The sequence below is a fragment of the Sorex fumeus genome, unplaced genomic scaffold, assembly GCF_029834395.1.
Source record: "Sorex fumeus unplaced genomic scaffold, SorFum_2.1 ptg000019l, whole genome shotgun sequence".
Lineage (NCBI taxonomy): Eukaryota > Metazoa > Chordata > Mammalia > Eulipotyphla > Soricidae > Sorex > Sorex fumeus.
In genome coordinates this window covers 41,286,909-41,292,790 of record NW_026606076.1, presented here as the reverse complement: position 1 = coordinate 41,292,790, position 5,882 = coordinate 41,286,909, and positions in this window count along the sequence as shown.

Here is a 5,882-nt window from a genome sequence, read left to right as displayed (position 1 = left end):
TGTTTTGTTCTTGGACAACACCCTAAGATGCTCAGGGCTTCTGGCTTCTGGCTCTGTGCTCAGGGATCACTCGTGGCAGGGCTCAAGGGTCTCTATGGGGTGCTGGGGATCGAACCCTGGTCAGTTGTATGCAAAGCAAGTATCCAGTATCCGCCTGTTGTGCTATCACTCCAGATCCCTCTTTTCCCTCCGTTGTACTTTTTTTTTTTTCCCCTCGTGGTTTCCAGCAGGCTCTAGGCAGACACAGGAACCATCTGACATAGAAATGACTTCATTCCTCTCTCAGGTTTCCAAGGGATTAACAAATGTTTTCAGAGAAAAAAAAATTTCCTTGAAGATCAATGACCTTAAGAAATCCACATTCACAGGGGCAGAAAGATAAATAGTACAGCCGGTAAGGCACTTGCCTTGCACACTGCCCACCTGGGTTCAACTCCTGCACCCCATAGGGTTCCCTGAACCCTGCCAGCAGCGATTCCTGAGCACAGAGCCAGGAATAAGGTCTGAGCATCGCCGGGTATGACTGGGAGATAGTACGGGGTTAAGGCGCTCGCCTTGAATGCGACGATTTCAGGTTCAATCCCAACCCCCACATAGGGTTCCCTGAGAACCCCAGGAGTGATCTCTGTGAATCACGGGATATAGCCTAACCCTCACCTCTCCCTGCCAAAATAAATAAATGTAGCACTGTAGCACTGTCCTCCCATTGTTCATCGATTTGCTCGAGCGGGCTCCAGTAACATCTCCATTGTGAGACTTGTTGTTACTGTTTTTGATATATCAAATATGCCATGGGGAGCTTGCCAGGCTCTGCCGTGTGGGCGGGATACACTTGGTAGCTTGCCAGGCTCTCCGAGAGCGCTGGTAGAGAGAAACAGAGAAATCGAACCCAGTTCGGCCGCATGCATGGCAAACGCCCTACCGGCTGTGCTAACACACCAGCCCAAAATAAATAAATAAAAGAGATAATAGTACTGGAGAGATAGCACTGTCAATAAATTACTTGCCTTGTAGGTGGCAACCCAGGTTCAATCCCCAGCACAACATCTCGTCCCCAGAGCACAGCCAGGAGTAATCCCTGAGCACAGAGCCCTGAGAACAGCTGGGTGTGGCCCCAAAGCCCCCAAATAAAACAAATCCATAAAAGACCTTCCTTGGGAAGTTTTGGGGCAAACCGTGACTTTCAGGCTAGACTGTAGATGGGCAAGGAAACGTGTGTGATGTGACTTACAGGTTTCTAGAAAAAAATACCAGGTGATGTTCCTCAAGCCAGGATGTGCCATCCGCAGTCCAAGGTACTTGTCACTGACCTCGGTGCCCTTATGTTCTGTACCCTGGGCCCCTGTGTTTCCTGAGCTTCAAGGAGGACGGCTAATGGGAGAGACGGAGACATTGGCAATTAGACATTGAAAATCATATCGCTGTTTGGATGCTTAAAAGCCACTTAATTTCCATTACGGCAGTGCAGATTGTACAATGTGATCAAGTCCTAAATGCAAGCTGGAGAGATGGTGCAGGGGATAAGGTTCTCTGTCTCGCACGCAGTTCCGTCTCTGGTACCCTATTAGGTCTCCTGATCACTGCCAGGGGTCACTCCTGATCATGGAGCATGGAATAGCCCCTGAGCACCACCAGGGGCTCTCAACTCTCTCCCCCAGAAGTGAATGAGTCTGATTTAATGGGAAAATCCTAAGTCACGGGCTGGAGCGATAGCACAACGGCTAGGGCGTTTGCCTTGTACGAGGCCAACCCAGGTTCGATTCCTCTGCCCCTCTCCGAGAGCCCGGTGTGCTACCAAGAGTATCTCGCCCACACGGCAAAGCCTTGCATGCTCCCTGTGACATAATCGATATGCCAAAAACAGTAACAACAAGTCTCACATTGGAGACGTTACTGGTGCTCGAGCAAATCCATGAACTATGGGAGGACAGTGCTACAGTGCTACCCTAAGTCATAATACTCAAGATAAATGAAGTTGGGGCTATAGAGCGGGACCTCACGGTTATGGAACCAAAGTGTGATTTTTTTTTTTTTTTTAGTTTCGGGGAGGAATCACACCCAGAGGAGCTCAAGGGTTACTCCTGGCTCTGCACTCAGGGATCACTCCTGCCAGAGCTTAGGGGGACCCTATGGGATGCTGAGAATTGAACCTGGGTTGGCTGTGTGCAAGGCAAACGTCATCCCTGCTACACTATTACTCCAGTCCCTCTGACTAAATCCTGCCCCAGAACTCTCTCTAGAGAGCACTAAGATTTCTAGAAAGTGGTAATGGTGATTCAGGATAGAAGGGAGGATGCAATTGTTTGGTACTTATTTCGAACAAGACCAGAATTCTCACACTGATTACCTGTTTCTCATGATTGATTCATGTGGTGTATCTGGCTTTCCTTAAAGGACTCCCATAGGCTAGCATGTGTGTGTCATCTATAACCCCACATGTCAGCGACAAACAGGCCAAGCTTTCAGTGCCATGCCCCAAAACAATTGGTTGAGTGAGGCTTAAGGACCTTTGAAAAGTTCAAAGCAGGGGCTGAAGTGATGGCACAGCGGATAGGGCGTCTGCCTTGCATGCGGCCGACCTGGGTTCAATTCCCAGCATCTCATATGGTCCTCTGAGCATATGGGATGCTGGGAATGGAACCAAAAAAAAAAAGCACAAAGCAAAATGAAACAATGTAAAGTCTGGCTTAATTTAATTTAATACAGGCAGGTGCAGTGGGGGGAGTAGAAGTGGTACTTAGGGTTCATTATAAATCATAATCTCCGGAGCTAGAGCAATAGCACAGCGGGGAGGGCATTTGTCTTGCACGCGGCCTAAATAAATAAATAAATAAAATTATAATCTCTCTCTCTCTCTTTCTCTCTCTAGTTTTTGGGCCACACTAGCTGTAATCAGGGCTTACTACTGGCTCTGTGCTCAGGAATCACTATGGCAGTACTTCTTCTGGGGAGCCAGAAATCGAGCCATAGTACAGTGGGGAGAGGGCACTTGCCTTGCATGTGGTAGAGCTGGGTTCAATCTCCAGCATGCCAGGGCTGGAGCAGTCATACATCGGGTAGGGCGTCTGCCTTGCATGCAGTCGCCCCGGGTTCAATCCACGGCATCCCATACGGTCCCTCAAGCACTGCCAGGAGTAATTCTTGAGTGTAGAGCCAGGGGTAACCCCTGAGCATCTCTGGGAGTGGCCAAAAAAAGGAAAAAAGAAAACAATCTCCAGCATCCCATATGGTCCCCCAAGTACCATCAGGAGTAATTCCTGACTCCAGAGTAACCCCTGAGCATTACTGAGGGAGGCCCAAAACAAACAGAAAAACACCCAGGTCAAGGTCAGCTGAATGTAAAGTAAGAGCCTTATCTGCTTCACTATCCCTCTGGCCCCTTTGCTCTTTTTTTTTTTTTCCCACGAGAAACTCAAGTTAAAACTTGGCCCAAGAGATAGCACAGTGGGGTAGGGCACATGCCTTGCTCACAGCTGATCTGAATTCGATCAATACTGTACAGGGGCTGCACTGTACAGGGTTGCCCAAGCCCTGCCAGGAGTGATCCCTGAGCGGTAGGAATAAGCCCTGAGCACTACTGGTATGGCCCTCCAAAGGAAAAAAAAGTGTCAAAGTAATAATAGCACTATAGTACTATCCTCCCATTGTTCATTGATTTGCTCAAGCAAATTGCTCACAATAACATCTCCATTGTGAGACTTGTTGTTACTGTTTTTGGCATATCAAATATGTCACGGGTAGCTTGCCATGCTTTGCCGTGCGGGTGGGATACTCTCGGTAGCTTGCCGGGCTCGCCGAGAGGGATGGAGGAATTGAACCTGGGTCGGCTGTGTGCAAGGCAAATGCCCTACCCGCTGCGCTATAAGTATTATTATTATTAAAAGAAACTTACTTCTCGGTTTGGGATATGGTACAGTGATATTCAGTGCATATTTAGCATTCCTGAGACCAGGTTCAATTCCAGGTACCACACAGTCCCTCAGTGTTGCTGGCTGTGGCCCTGGCGTCTTCAAGTACCACCAGGACAGTCTGTAATTCCTAGCACCTCAGGGCCTAAGAAGCACCACAATTTCAGATTTTTGAATCCAAATGGTCATACCACCCCAACTCCCCCCAAAAGAAACATCAGCCCCATCTTCTTTAACCAAGCTTTATCAACAGGGCCAATGGGTTTTCTGAAAACTTCTTGGGAGGGACTGTAGCGATAGCACAGCGGGTAGAGCATTTGCCTTGCACGTGGCCAACCCGGGTTCGATTCCCAGCATCCCATATGGTTCCCCAAGTACTGCCAGGAGTCCTGAGTGCAGAGCCAGGAGTAACCCCTGTGCATCGCCAGGTATGACTCAAAAAGAAAAAAAATAAGAAAAAAGAAAACTGCTTGGGAGTTCTCCCTAAACCTACAATCCTTTTTGTTGTTGTTTTGGGGTCCATAGCTGGCTGTATTCAGGGTTTACACCAGGGATCAATCCTGGTATGGCTCTAGGGGTCTGGTGGGTTGCAGGGGATCAAAACTGGTTTGGTCATATGCAAAGCAAGCAGCTTACACTGCTTTATTCAGTCCCCAAAATGTTATCTAGAGTTATCTTGATTTTATTTAATGTTTTTCAGACCATAGCACTGGTGCTCAGGCCTTAATTCTGGCTCCAAAATCAGGGATCACTCCTGGCGGGGCCCAGAGGTTCACATAAGAAGGTGGAGATCAAACCCAGGTCGGCAGCATGCAAGGCAAGCGCTCCTCCTTCTCACTATCATTCTGGCCCTTCTTGGTTTTATTTATTTTACTTTGGTTTCTGGCCCACACCTGGAGATGCTCAGGGGCTACTCCTGGCTTTGCTCTCAGGAATCACTCCAGGCGGTGCTTGGGTGATGGTGCGGGAGTCCCCTTAGGATGGGATCCCGGTTAGCCCTGAGCAAGGCAAGATTTCATCAATCTAGCTTTCAACATCATGCCTTCCAACTAACTTCCTCCTGCTCACTTCTCTACTAGCAGGTCTGGACTCATTTGACCATTTGCGCTGTTGCAGGGCCCCTTGGTACCTCGACTTTGCCTTCCTTCCCATTGGCATCCCTCCGACCTTCCACGAGAGGGGTGGGGGGGGGTGAGGTCCAGACTGACCCCCGGAGGCAGAGGCAGGAGTGGGACGCTCGGATCCTAAGTGGCACAGACTGCTAGTGATCCTGACATGTACGCACTCGAGGAATGCATACAACTCGGCATCATTATACCCAAACCCAGAAATGCCACGTTCAGGATTGCACCCCCCAGAAGCACTTGCACATCTCCCTCCGGCCCGGTTGAGGACCCTGTCAGTCCAAAACCAAGTCCCCCGCCCTGCAGACCCCTCCCGGAGACAAGTAGTTGAGTCCCCCTGCTGCGCTCACCCACCCTTCCCCGCGACCCCTCATTCAGGTTCACACCTCACTTCCCACCGACTGAGGAAGGTTGGGAACAGCCTGGAAGACCTCTTAACCCTCGCAGGGCCGCCTGCAGCACGGACCCCCCCACCCCCTCAACCCCAAGTAACTGTCCCCCGTTTTTCCTTTCCGCAGAGAGGCGACACCGAGCAGCCACCCCCACCAGGCGCCGCGCGACCCGGGTCGCGTGCCCTACGGCGCGGGGCGTGGAGCAGCGGGAGCCGCCAGGAGGCGTGGCCTGCGGCGCGAAGGGGCGGGTCCGGGGCGGGGCAAGGCAGAACCTGGGCCGCGAGGGGCGGGCTCTGCGCTCGGAGGGGCGTGGCTTGGGAGGGAAGGGGCGGGTCCGGGGCGGGGCAAGGCGGAACCTGGGCCGCGAGGGGCGGGCTCCGCGCTCGGAGGGGCGTGGCTTGGGCGGGAAGGGGCGGGGCCGGCGGGGTGATGGCCCCGGTTGTCGCTGCCGCCGCCGC